General features: G+C 46.5%; 1 protein-coding gene and 1 long non-coding RNA gene across 2 annotated transcripts in view; both read left to right on the top strand.

Annotated features, from left to right (window-relative positions):
• The window catches only part of PRKN (parkin RBR E3 ubiquitin protein ligase), a 1,054,158-nt gene that overhangs the window by 63,197 nt on the left and 976,300 nt on the right, over positions 1 to 14,661 (top strand). The gene's annotated exons all lie outside the window — the stretch shown is intronic.
• On the top strand, positions 6,212 to 13,119 carry LOC118621966. Its single transcript, XR_004957854.1, has 4 exons — positions 6,212 to 6,354; positions 7,969 to 8,045; positions 10,505 to 10,782; positions 12,984 to 13,119. It is a non-coding gene; the product is annotated as an uncharacterized LOC118621966 (long non-coding RNA).

The raw sequence follows: 14,661 nt of genomic DNA, 5'->3' as shown, positions 1-14,661 counted from the left end.
TCACAACAACGGTAGGGGCACACATGAGTATTATCCCATGTCATCGATGAAGAACCTGAGCAGTAAGCGTTTAAACACTTTGCCTACTCTTAGCAGAGCAGTAAGTGGTGAACTGTGACTCCACTCCAGATACTCCGGTTTCGGCGTCCACATTCCCAGCCATACCTGTGCGTGCTGTTCTGTTGGGTGCTGATGCTACTGTAACAAATGATGTTACAGGTGAGACGCACCAGCAACCACGATCGATAGTCAAGCGTCTACGTATGCCTTTCTCGTAGTTGGCAGCTAATTTTGTTGGTAGGCATTTAATTAAATTAATTCTGTGTGTAGTAATTATTTGTTGAAAGAAAGGAGGATGAGAGCAAATGAGCAGGTGAGAGAGAAATAACTCAAAAGATCATGTTAAAGATAGGTTTGAAAAGTAGGACACCTGTTTACTGACTACTTGCAACTCCATATGTCACGTCCTGAAGAGGCTGTAATGTTATCAGTAAAATGAAATAATAGTAACTTACAAGGCACATTATATGACTTAAATCTCAGACACTTTCAAGGTGCTAAAAAACTCATCTTTTAAAATTTTTATCACAATTAATTTACCTTAATATGCATATATTAAATGTATTCTGAAAGCTTAACTAAAAGATTTTAAATAGCAGTCAGATGATATATACTATACATGTAGATTATATACTTGGTAATTTATTCATTTTAAACTTTTAAAAAGTCCTGGCTCGCTTTGCATTATGATCTAGCAAGAAAGGAAACGTATTTTTAATACTGAACTGAGAAAGACAGCGTGTTCAGGTGGATTTGTCACGTACAGAAATATAGTCAGCGCCAGGAAGAACTGTCGAGTGTGCCACTCGTTAGGGTTAGCCAGCTCTCTTCACTAGCATGGGTACCTGAGGCTTGGCAGTGCCCGATAGTATTATCTGGAGTGTCTTTTCGATGATGATTAATCTGTAAGTTTGGTGGTAACCTGTGTTCACGCATATTAATTTAGGTTGAAATTCATAATTCTAAATACTTTGTAACCTCATTTTAATATGTCATCTGGATTCCACTTGTAAACTCAATGTTTGTTAGTAGTGGAAACGAATTAGTTGAATTTGGCTGTCCTGCAACTGATTGCTGTGTCCTCTACTTGCTCAATTTTAATACGTAGGCTATAGGTATCAGACCCTTCACAGTCCCAGGAAACCTCTTTGCAGTAATGATTTTCCTGATGTACTATAGTTCTTTTAACATAATTACCAACTTAGCTTAAAAACTAGTTGCCCTGGCTGGTTTGGCTCAGCAGTTGGAGTGTTGGCCTGCGGACCAGAGAGTCCTGGGTTTGGTTCCCGCTAGGGGCACATACAAAAAACCCCCAAAACTAATTTTCTTTTTTTTTTTATTGTTGAAAGTATTACAGATGTCCCCCTTTTTTTCCATTGACCCCTCCTTCCTGCTCCCACCCGACTCCTGCCTTCCCCAGCCTAAGGTCCTGTGGATTGGTTTGCATATATGCATGTGAGCTCTTTGGTTTATCTCTTCCCGCCCCTCCCACCCCATCCCTCTGAGGTGTGTCAGTCTGGTTCCTACCCCCATGATTCCGGATCTCTTTTGGTCGACAGCTTATTTTGTCCATTATGTTCCACAAATAAGTGAGATCATGTGGCGCTTGTCTTTCTCTGACTGGCTTATTTCGCTCAGCATAATACCCTCCAGGTCTCTCCTGTTGTTTCAAAGGGTAAGAGATCTCTCTTTCTTACAGCTGTATAGTACTCCATTGTGTACATGTACCACAGCTTTTTTATCCACTCATCTATTGATGGGCACTAACCCTAACATAATTTTGAAATTGGTATTTGTGCACAATTTTTGTGGGGAAAAAAAATTAATCTCACATGTATTTGTGGCATAAAAACATTATAAGGTAACATTCCTGTGAACAGCTGTAATTCATCTGCTAAATGTATTTATGTTCTTATTTCCTCTGCTTTCTTCAGGTTCCAGAACATTCCCCTCCCCCAGGACTGATATCTCAAGTCCTGTGTGGAAATATGAAATGTGGGTCCTGTAACATGCCTTGTGGAGGGAATGGCAAGAGTATTTGTGTGTACATCAATATCATTAAAAAAATGACACGACAGGTTCCCATCTGTTTCCAAGGAGTTACAGTTCCTGTGTCACTTCCACCACTTCCCCGAGTCCGTGGAAAGCCTGGCTCCGATTCATGGGTGTTAGCGTTCACATGCCGATCAAAGGGGCTCGGACCTTCCGGAGCGGCCTCACCCGGCTGCCGTAGGAAAACGCGTGCGTCTCGTCGTGCCAGGAACACAGGCGACCTCCCTTCGGCCCCCGGACACCTCAGCTCTGAGCTGGGCACACTGAGGAAACAGAATGACTGCAGTCTGGGGGTTCCCCGTTCCCGACAGCGGGGAGCTCGACCCCATCTCTCCCGTCCAAACTCCGGCCTTCCCTCTTGGACTCATGCGACTTGGAGCTGGACGTGGGTCTTTGACAGAGGGGTTTGTTTGGAATCTGCCTTCTGCTCCCCTAAGTGAGGAAGCGTCACCCCACCCTTGCTGGTCTCTTTGCTCCCCGTCTTGTCGTCTCTCTTCCCGGGCGCACACTCTCCGCTTTCCACCGGGCGCCGGAGGGGGACCTGTCTCGTCATGGCGCTTTTCTGTTAACCTGTGTAAAGTAACGTTTAAAACCATTTTAAATGTTAAAACGCTCTTGTTTATATGATTATTTCCTCTGGACATACAGATGAATGTTGACCATACAGGTGCGTGTGCACATGCCCCAGCTCAGAGGGAGGTCCCCGGGTTCTGCTCACTTCTTTCCTGGTGTGTGTGTGTGTGTGTGTGTGTGTGTGTGTGCAATCTCCGCTTTATGTGCTCATCCCCTCACAGGACCTTGGCCCGCGTTCAGCCTTTCCCCGCCACGGTTTTCTCTTCTGTGAAATGGGTGCGATCACAGCGCCTGCCTCACAAGGGACCTGAGCACTGAAGTAATTCATACCTCGGCGAAGTGTTGAGCGGGCCCCACACATCAGGGGCCTTTTGCTATGTATTCGCTAGCAGGAAACAGGAGCCTGGGCGTGCGGGTCGCTGGCAGATGTGAGCTGCAGGGGTGGGTGCACGTCCAGAACAGCTGGGGGCTGGGCCGCTGCTCCCGGGTCTGTCCACGCCAGGTGCCTCATGCCGAGGCCTCTGCTCCCTCCTGCTCCCCTTTGGCTAAGTCACCCCCACCTCCCAGCCTCAGCCTGGGAACAGAACTCAGCAAGTGTGCCTCTGAACCCTTAACAGGATCTCTGGGCCTTTGTGTCTGCTCCGAAAAGAAGCGCGAGGGACCAGATTGCATATCAAGTACAGGCATGCATAGGTCACTGCTTCAACCCTGACCCTGCTGTGTCTAACAGACCAGCACCCCGGGTTTGCTGACGTAGACACCCAGGCCCAGGAAAGTTCATGTTAGAGCGCAGAGCAGAGCATCCTGTACACGCCTTGGTTCTTTCCAATGAAGAAACCACGGTGCTGCCCTGGCCGGTTTGGCTCAGCGGTTAGAGCATCGACCCACAGTCCAAAGAGTCCTGGGTTCGATTCCAGCCAAGGGCACGTACCTCGGTTGCAGTTTGTCCCCCGCCTTGGTTGTGGTCTTGTGGGTGGCAACTGGTCCATGTGTGTCTCTCTCTCTCTCCCCTCCTCCCACTCTGTCTGAAGATAAATGTAAAAATATCCTCAGGTATATTAAAGAAAGAAACCACTCTGTTCAGAATTCTGCACTTCACCCAGATCCTGCCACCGCTGGGTCTCCCAACCCACTCGGACTAACCTTGGTGTCTGTGGGGACTCCGTGCATCTCACCCTGTGGCCTCCCCTGTGGAACTTACTTGCCTTTATTCCTCTGCTTGCACTTGGTCTGGTGGCTCCTCCCAGAAACATCGTGACAAACACGTTCTTTCCGCTCTGGACCGTCCGAGAAGCTGGGGTCAGTGCCCACCAACGCTTCCCGGTCCGCTCCTTCTTGGATGCATGTTGTTTTCCAGCACCTGCAATTCCTGGTCATGAACTTCATCTCTTCTTCAGTTTGACAGTCAGACATCTGAGCACCAAGCCCAGGGGCACTCCTACCGAACTGAATGCAGTAGAGATTAGCTAGGCGTTTGTAACTAAATCGGCAGGCTGACCACCTGAAGACGGGTGGACAGAGCCCGTGAGTTAAGTCCTTGTCGCATCCCTGCACTTGCAGACTGCCTTCAGTGTCTGCGTGCAGGGGACCTCGAAGGTCCTCCGGACACAAGCATGGGGGGCCTTGCCTTCTAGAAGACTCCGCTTGGTCAGGAGGACAGGCCAGTGAATAAAGCAGTAGAGTGTCAGATGAGCCCCGTGGATGGGATCAGAGAGAAGTCCGGGGAAGAGCACACGAAAGCTGTGGTTTGGAGGATCAGCCTGCATTTCCTGGTGGGGGGAACGTGTGCAGGACATCGCACAGGGACGCGCGGTGCGCTGCTGAGACGGAGCGGCCTGTCGTGGGCAGGACACGGACACGGCAGCGCGCGAGGCGAGCGGGCCTCTGGCAGGTGCTTCGGGGGGGAGCTGGGCTTAGGAGTCAAACACGGGGGCTTGCTTCTAAGTCAGTGGCCAGATGGGCTGGGAAAGCCGACAGTGACTTCCTCACACTGAGACGATTATGCTCCGCATGCTAAGGAATGTTCTAGTTGGTATTTATTTTCGAGGGAGGCAGTTTTGTGCTGTGTTGTGGGAGAAATTTGTGTCTTTGGATGTTGTAATAGAGCATGAAAAAAAATGAATACGACTAGAATAGGATTTTTATAAAATACATTGTATTTTCTGCGCCACGTGTAAATTTCCCAGGGTTTTGTGAGGTTGTTTTCGGCGTTCCGTGACGACGCGACAGGTTAATTTTGTCTGGTGGAGTGTGTCCGTGCAGAGAGCACAGGTCCACGCAGAGGCAGTGTGTCCAGGCACGTCACCACTTCTGGCCGACAGCCTTGACGGTTCTTTTATTTTATGACAGTAGAGTACTTTTCATTTTCCATGATGAAAATGTAATAGTGTAGTGTTTTATGAAATGTACCTGTGGGAAGTGTGCAAGAGGACAGAGAGACGTCGATTTCATGTACTATTTTTCTGATGCGGAACTTCCGAGACAGAATATCTTCCTCTTTGGCACCCAGCGGGTTAACGATTCAAGGTACAAAAGCCCACTTTTCTGTTCAAGTAAAATTGCTTTGAAAAATATGCTTTAATTGAAATCCTATTTAAGGGTAAAATTATGTTATTGATTATGATCAAAATGCTCCAGACAGTGATGAATTCATCAATTCTGGTTTCGGTGGTGTTATAAATCTTTCCGTGGAAGCTGGAGAACGTGAGCAAGATGAATCTTTTCAAATTATAGTGGCACATTACTTATTCTGTGCAACTTTCTTCATCTGTATCCTGTGCAGGAAAGGGAACGGCCTGTGAGGAGCTGCGGTGTTCTCCACGCACGTCACAAATAAACCGCAGTGACACTTGTTCCCATACGAACTTTAACAATGTGGACCTGGAGGTTGACTGCACAACATGTTTGAGTTAAGGCAGTTGTCTCAACCTTCCTGATGCCGCGGCCCTTTAACACAGCTCCTCACGTTGTGGCGACCCCCAACCATAAGATTATTTTCGTTGCTACTTCATCACTGTGATTTTGCTACTGTTATGTCTTAGGCAACCCCTGTGAAAGGGTCGTTCGACCCCCAAGGGGGTCGCGACCCACAGGTTGAGAACCGCTGAGTTAAAGGAAGGATCACATGCAAATTAGTCAGCACAACCAGAATGAACTTTCATTTGCAATTATAGACCAGCAGCCCCTTGAATTCACGTAACTAAGGATGCTATACGTTTAAACTCCCCTCTATATTATACATTTGTCAAAGATTGTAAATGATCAATCCAAAAAAGCTGTACTTTTAAAGTCATTATTATCTATGTAAATTAAGACATTTCAAGCCTTTTACTGCTTGATTCTTTGCAACTACTGAAGAGATGTCTGTCTGTCAATTAATAAACACCTACCTAGCTATTTATATATATCACCGAACAGACTTTATTTCTTTCCCACAGGTCAACAGTTTTTAGTCGTAGACTAATTTTTATTTTTTATGTATTTTTAATTTTTTCTTATTTTTCAGGTGCAGTTGACATACAATATCATGTTAGTTTCAGGTGTCCAACACAGTGATTAGACATTTCTATAACTTACAAAGTGATCACCCTGATATGTCTAGCACCCATCTGACACCAGACACAGTTATGACGAAGAACATGTCATTTTTTCTGTTTACCACGAAAGAAGGTGAGACCTGGTCTGTTGTAAGCGTCATAGACGTGTCAGTGCAGGTGCCGTGTGAAAACTCCTTCCGAAAGGCCCTTGCGGTCAGGTTTGTCCCTGCTGCTGGCAGACGGTGACCCCGTGCTGGGCGCTGTGTCGCACGCCGCCGCTGTGTGCCGTTGCCTGGCGTGGCGGGCTCAGGGATAGCGGAGGTGGGTGTCGAACCCCATCGCGGGCAAGAAGAATGTATCTAGCGGGAGCCGCACAGGCCTTTCAGTCGTGGGCGTTTCATTTGTCAAGGGAATTCCCAGGACCCGTGGACCCTTGGGGAACATTGGGTCAGGCCACTGATACTTTAAACTACTCTTAGTGAATCATTAAAAGTCGGTGTACGTGCAGACTGGTGCAGCCACTATGGAAAACAATATGGTGTCACCTCAAAAAATTAAAAATTGAACTTCCATTTGACCCAGTGATCCCACTTCTAGGAATATACCCTGAGAAGCCTGAAACACCAGTCAGAAAGAATATATGTACCCCCATGTTCATAGCAGCACTATTCACAATAGCTAAGATCTGGAAACAGCCCAAGTGTCCATCAGTAGACGAATGGATAAAAAAGCAGTGGTACATATACACAATGGAGTACTATGCAGCTGTAAGAAAGAAAGATCTCTTATCCTTTGAGATGACATGGAGGGACCTGGAGAGTATCATCCTAAGCAAAACAAGCCAAACAGAGAAAGACAAGTATCATATGATCTCACTTATTTGTGGAATATAATGAACATAACAGTCTGAGGAATGGGGTAGTGCCAGAGACGTGGAAGTGGGGTATAGACTGACAATCCCCAGAAGAGGGGATGGTGGGGAAGAGATAAACCACAGAACTTATATGCATGTATGCATGAACAATTGACATGGACAACAAAGCTGGAGACAAGGCAGGGAGGGAGGAGGAGGAGGGAATCAGTGGGGGAAAAAGGAGAAACATCTATAACAAAAATGAATTAATTAATAATAAAAAAAAAAAGTCGGTGTACATTGCACTCAGCGTCCGTCTCTCTCATTTGTGGTGCATGTCTGTTTGTAACTGTCAGTTTGCAGCTTGTGGTCTGTGTAAGTGGACCGTAGCAGAAGCTTGGAGCGGGCGGTGCCACCCAGGTCTCCCTCCCCCTTTCTGTGTACCTGTCCCCCAGCGCAGGGACTCCCCAAGGTACTGAATCCCTCCTTTCTGCGATTGAATTCCAAGGGTTTTTTGTGATTCCTTTTTTCCTATTATAACCATAAAAGTAAAATAATTCTCATAATGCTGTAAGTAACTAAAATTTCTTTAGGAGCAAATTATATGTGAAAACTCATAAAAGCTAAGGAGGAAAAATGTTTTTGTTCCCTTTTTAATTAGTATTAATGTGCATATACTCTCTCTGTATATAAACTCTAGAAAAACAAAGGAGTTTGGCTGTTTCTATAAGACAACACCGTTATGGTAGCCTACTAGGTAAAGTTTCTGGATGCAAAAATCCCTTCTGTATACTTTTTAAAATGTTGGAATGCAACTGATTATTAACCAACGAAATACTAAAGAAGTTCTTAAATATACATGGATTAATCTGGCTTTGCCCTCTTTTAAAACAGATTGTTTGGCAGATAGCACCAAGATGTATTCAATAAAAAGGTGAACAAATATGTAAGGCCTCACAACTGTATTGTAGGTAAGATTGCCAAAACCATTTACATGTCATAATAAGAAATTCCACATCTCTTTATTATTTGTGGAGCATTTTTCTGTGGAATTAAAAAAAGACACTTTCAAATTTACTCTACTAAGAGGTCAATAACATTTTCTAATTGTTTAAATTTACATTGGTATGATGCACAGAATTAGTTAGAAAATCGTATTCAGGTTTAATTATTACAAGACATTCTTTTTGTATGGGAAAGAATGTTTCTTAGGGAAACATTTGAAAACTGGTCTTTGCTGGAATGAATCAGAAGATTTGGGGAGCTATTTTGGAGGGTAAGTACCCGTCAGCAGATGCTGCTGGGTGATCGCTTATCTTCACGAAGACAGTTAAGTTAATTTCACTTTTATACCGGAAACATGAACCGTTATTATCTAATACCAGTTAGAGGCACGTGGTAGAAAGCCTGGTTAGAAGCGGGGGCCCCGGGCGTGCTGATGGGGTTCAGACGCTCTGCCGTTGCCTGGTAACTATGTGACGACAGAAAGCACTTCCCCTCTACCCCACGGCCCTCCTTGGTACGAAGTGAAGTGTGGCATCACGGTCTCACGGCATGCCTCACAGAGTGGGTTGTCCTGTGGATGTCCGTGCAGATCACTTAGCCCAGTGCCTGGCTTAATGCACTTCATTTTATTTTATTTTTTAATTCTCACTTGAGGATATTTTTTTCCGTTTATCTGCAGATAGAGTGAGAGGGAGGGAGAGAGAAACATCTGTGTGAGAGAGACACATTGATTGGTTGTCTCCCACAAGACCCTGACCAGGGCTGGGGATGGAACCGCAGTCAAGATACACGCCCTTGACCAGAATCGAGCCCATGACCTTTGGTCCTCGGGCCAACGCTCTAACCGCTGAGCCAAACCGGCCAGGGCATAATACACTTTTGAACAAGTTCTGAAACTAAATGGTGAAAACCAAGCTTCTTGTTAACCTAGCAAATGACCCAAGCTTACAAGAATTTGCTGAAATTTTTATTTTAATTAAGGTACTGTCTCCTTTAATTTTATTTATACTAGGAAGAAGAGACTACAGACGTCAATTTTATTTCCCCTTATTGATTTGAGAGAGAGAGAAAGGGAGAGGGAGAGAGAGATAGAAACATCGATGAGAGAGAACATCGACTGGCCACCTCCTGCGGCCACCTCCTGGGATCTGGCCCACACCCTGGGCATGTGCCCTGCCTGGGAATCGAACCCCCGACCTGTTAGTGCAGGGTCCACGCTCAGCCACTGAGCCACACCGGACGGGCTGCCGACATCAAGTTTAAGGTCATGGATTTTTATTCCGTCCTGATTTCAAATAGAAATTCCTGTGGATTGAATGACTTTCTGTGGGACGCAAACGAAGGCAGAGTGAAGGGGCAAAGACCAGGACCTGACCCTGTCCCGCCCGAGCCCCGGGAGTCGGCTCTCCCTCCTGCGCCTCTGCTCAGTTCTTACCGGAGGCTGTCGTCTCTCCTGTCCTTTAGAATGATAAGGGATGTGTGCTGTCTGGGTGTGCGTGCCTGCTCATGCGTGTGTGCATGTGTGCATGTGTGTACCTACATGTCTGCGTGTGTGCGTGCGTGTGTGTGTGTGTGCTTGCACGTTTGACACCCTGGAATCTAGCCATGTACGTATGTCTCAAGCTGTATTTTGCTGCTTCTTGTGTTCTTTCTTCATTTCTGTTTTATGATGCATCCATTCTGTGTCACTGCTCACGCGGTCACTGTCTCTTGACTAGTGACGTTAACGCCGGGCAGCCAGGAAGGGCCCTGCTGGAGTGCCCTGGGCAGCGCTGTGGGCAGTCGGGACTCGCCTGAGCTCACCTCCGAACGCCCCTCCCAGGGCCTCGGACAGCATCTTTGCCTCCTCTTTGTACACGCTTCCTCGTTGATAAAACAGCTGCGACACCGTCGAGCCCTTCTTAGTGGGGTTTCCTGCCTTGCTCCCCTGTGGGCGGGGGTGGCTCAGCCGTTTCAACGCCGTTTCAGCCGAACGCCCCGTGGGCGCCTCGTGGATTTGTGTGAGCATGTGTCTCATGCCGGGCTTGTAGCATACATGGATGTCGCACGGATTTGAACCGCACAGGTCCACTTGTACGTGGATTTAAGAAATAAATACACTTGCCCTTCATGTTTGCTGGTTTCACATCACATGTTCCCAACTGCACATCCCCCACCAAGGGCCAGAAACACCAGAGGGAAGCCAACTGCAGTTACCCTGAGAGGCAAACGCGAGGTGCAGACTTTCGACTGCAAGGGGGCTGGCACCCCGATCCTGCCTTGTTCAGGGGTCACCTGTGACAGAATTAGGAGCATATGAAGATCAGGGCCATTTAGCTGTAACATTCTGGTGCACATTATATTAGTGTTTAAGTAACATGTAGCTGTTACTGAGATTTGACGTGTTAGATAATTACTTTCCATTATAATTTCCCTGGCTTTCCAGTCACAGCACTGAAGAGAACAGACCCATTTCGACCCTTGTGGGAGTCCTGGTACCCAGGATGGTTAGAACTGCTTGTTTCAGTTTTGGAGCCGAACATGCCTGATGACATTATCCTTCAGAGCTGGTATTGCTACTATCGGAATGAACACAAAGAGCAGAGACGGAGAGTGCTAGAAGGAGTGGGTGACATTCCCACATTCCAGCCAGCCGCGGTGCTTAGGAGGGACCTGGTTCCCAGTCCCGAAACAGGAAGCTGTGCCATCGATCGCCCGCATCAGGTAATTCTCGGACTCGTCAGAGAGGATGAGGCATCATCAGATGGGTTCCCTTCGAACTACTGTTGTATAGTTACCACTGAGAGTCAGCAAACTCTTTAATCACAGTGACCATTAAATAATCTGAATGTCATGCAGATTAGATGAACGATTTCTTAAAGAGTGATGAAAAGTAAATTATTTAAATAAAATAAGAAAACTTTAATAACAAGGTAACACAAACCTCACTCGTAGAGAATCTTTGAAACATCAGGTAAAAACAGCATCTCTAATGGACAGGGTCTTCCGCAGAGTCAAAGTCAAATATAAAAGCCTTTTGAGTCCGTACGTCTTTGCCATCATCCCGGTGACTTCAATGTCAAAGTCAAGCCTTTCGTTGCACTGATTTGATTTTCATTGCTCGTCATTTTTCTGGTCAAATACCAAGAAAGAGAAGAGAAGAGGGTGGAGCAGGGTGGAGGAGGAGGGGAGATGCAGAGGGAGAGCAGAGACTAAAGGCAGAGAAAATGACCGATTTTGGAAACTGGATCCATGGCTCAGCGTGCGGTAGACCCCTCTTCTCCAGACCCACGCCCATGTACGCCCCCATATGTAAAAGCACGTACAGGTCATGTTCAGTACTGTGTGGAACTGGGCTGTGAGGAGCACCCAGACCGGCTTGCATGCACTGCGGGGTCAAGGTGAAGCACACATAATGTTTGTTTTTTTCTTTGATAAATACAGATTGAAGAACTAAACTTATTATATTGTAAACAGCTGAGGGAAGAGTCCTGTGTTTGAATTTTTAAAATGAAACTATAAAGTTATAGAGGTTGAAATGAACATAAAGCTTCCGTATAACAGATGAGAACATTGAAGTCTAGGAGAGCTTGTTATAAAAACACGTATCTGTCCATCACTCCTGCTGGCGACTCAAGCGGAGTAAGACAGACACACGTTGCCATGTGGGGTGTGCGGGGAGCGAGGCCAGGGGTGCGTGGGACAGAGGGACGTGACCAGGGCTGTCCGGGGAGGGGCAGGGGGCGGTCTGAGTGCCCAGCCTGTGCTGCTTGCATTCCAGCCTCGGAGACTGGCCCAGAGACGGGGTGCCAGCCACGGTGCCGGGACGCCACCCGCGTTTGGAGTGGCAGGCGGCACCCGAGTCCTCTGTACGTGCCGGCGGATCTCTTGCGTCTTCTCTGTGGCTGTCTAGCTTCTCGTTGCACACGCCCCATGTCTAATCATTCAGAGGTTACTAATGTTCGGGAAGCACTGCTACTATGCCACTCACACCTAGGACGTGTGGGGCAACCATGAAAAGTAGATTTCCGTCTTTATTTGCTTGTTTAGCTCGCCTGGCACAGAGTTCCCCTGCTCCCCTCTGTCACATCGTCGTGTGGTCCAGGTAAACTCAGGATCGCAGGGGAAAATCGGGTGTGCGTCAGAAAGGAGGCTCCTTAGTCACCTTCGTGCAGTGTGTGGGCACCAAATGCAGGCAGTCCAACCTTCCGTCCGTGAAGTCATGTGATTTATCAAGCAAAATATCAGCCAAATGTGTAAAGTTCTAAATGTGTCTTTTTTTTATCCTCACCCAAGGATACTTTTACATTTATCTTCAGACAGAATGGGGGGGAGGGGAGACACCTGCAGGACCCCACCCGGGGCCAGGGATGAACCACAACCGAGGTACATGCCATTGGCTGGAATTGAACCTGGGACTCTATGGTCCACAGGCTGACACTCTAACCGCTGAGCCAAACCAACCAGGTAAAGATACATATGTCTTTATAGACAATTGAAGTCCTCTGGAAACTGGAATCCTAGGAGTTAGAACCTCTCCTTTCCCAGTGACTAATTGGATAAATTTACTTAAAGGTTTAGCCTCATAATTTTATATCATGAAGTAGTACTGCTCACCTGGGTTGTATAGGTGCCTCAGGGAATGCATCTTTAATATCCGTTCAAGATACAAAGTCCATACACACATAAATATACAAGTTAATTATGACAAGTATTGAAGGTTAACACACAGGACTGAAAATACCAAATCCTTTAAATCTCAGTTTCAAATATGTTTTCCAGAAAGATAATTATAAAAGGTATTTTTATAGTTATCACATTATATATTGTCATGGACACGTTAACCTCATTCTTTTTATTAGATTAGGTTGGACTATTTTATTAGGCAAGTGTTTTATATTTTCATTATATTATTATGACAGTAGATTTTTGCCGTGGGCACATTTTGCCTCCCATTCCGGTGTTCGCCTCTGTCTTCTGCCGAGGACCCTTTCATCACAGTCACGCAGACCAGTTCGCGAAGCCTCTGCAGGGTGACTGTCGCCACGTCTCACTGGGAAAGCTGGGCTCTAACAGAAGGAATAAATACAGTCACTTCTCTCTCTGTAAGTGATGGCTGACAGTTGCAATTTAATTTCAGCATTGAATTTATGGTCTACTCAATACCTCTGACTTGCACCTTTACCCGGACTGTGAGGGAGCTGTCCTTCCGGGGCCTGGCGTGTCACCGAAGTCGAACATGCGACTGCTCCCAAGCTTTACTTTGCCCCTAGGGACATTGTTCGCGGGGGACCAACACTGGGCGGCGTGAGCCCTGTGGTCTGTCGTACTTGAGGGAATTCTGGGAAAATATGAAAATTTCTGCCAGGAGGGTGAAGGACCAATGCGTGTAACTCCCGAGGTATCGTAGCCGCTTTGACCCAAGCCTCTGTAAAGGGTGGCCAAGCATTTCTAGACATTTTTTTCTTTCTTTTTCAGACTCATTTTGCCTCCTGTTGATTTTCTTCTTTACACGTTAGCAATTCTGATTAGAAAGCGTTTCACTCTGGATATTGATTAGCAATTTGGAGACCTGTTTCCAAATACGTAGATAAGGGGGTGCGTGATGCATTGACCTGGCAGCTTCGGTGAGAGGGAGGAAGGGGTAAAAGTGGCTTGTTGGCGTCCTGGCAGATTCGCTGCGACAGAAAGCGGGAACAGCACAAGGAAGAGATCTTTGCTGGCAAGGGTTAAGGAGACTCATGGTAGAATCAGCTCTTAGAAGTAGACACACTCTAATTCCCTGGACAGAAGTCCCCTTCCAGGGAAAGGATTTCAGGTGGGGACCACCATGGCACCTCGAACCTTTATTGCATTGTCAGTGATTAGTGCCCGTGTTGGTGGCAGTTCCTAACCAGGCGGGGTGGGAAGATGCTCAGATCTGGGGTCGTTTTGAAAGGACTTTAATTACGAAGTTCCATTAGCGGTTTAGGCAGCTGGGAAATCAAAGTCATTGGTGTCAGCGCTGCGGAAGATGTGTGCAGTGTTCGGAGGAAGGAAACCTGCCAGCCCGGCAGGATAGTGTACAGTTTAGGGAAGAATTTACAACTGCTAATTGAAAGATATCCTCTAGGATACCAATGAATTGTTCGATGATTCAGTATTTTTTTTTGGCTTTTTATAGACTGTTGTTCTATGACCCATGGGATAAGTCAATATATCCACTAAAGAGGGGGGCATGGGGCACTGAGCGACGGGCTTGCACTTCGCGGACCTTCCCGGCTGGTGGTCAGTCACAGTCCCGGCCCAGAGACAGTCCACGGGGCCGGAGACTTGTCCAGTGGATGAAGGGGAGAACATAGAAAATATTCTGGGAAGGACAGCAGCAAGGTTTCGTTTGGACTTAAATACTTCAGTTTTAATTTTATGTCATTTCCTCAGCCACACTAACTGCTCACACATTAAAAAATTAATAATTATTCTAGGTTTATTGTATGACAATTCACATTTAATTCTAACATTGTTTAAAGCAGATGTCCACAATTAGATATGACTCATGTAAATCAGATCATGCTTTGGAAAGAGCTGATGGCTTTTCACCTCGGAAACTGTTGTCACAGAGTG

This window comes from Molossus molossus, unplaced genomic scaffold (genome assembly GCF_014108415.1).
Source record: "Molossus molossus isolate mMolMol1 unplaced genomic scaffold, mMolMol1.p scaffold_m16_p_8, whole genome shotgun sequence".
NCBI classification, from domain to species: domain Eukaryota; kingdom Metazoa; phylum Chordata; class Mammalia; order Chiroptera; family Molossidae; genus Molossus; species Molossus molossus.
Note: the sequence above shows the minus strand (reverse complement) of the source record. Positions and strands in the feature narration are given on the sequence as shown.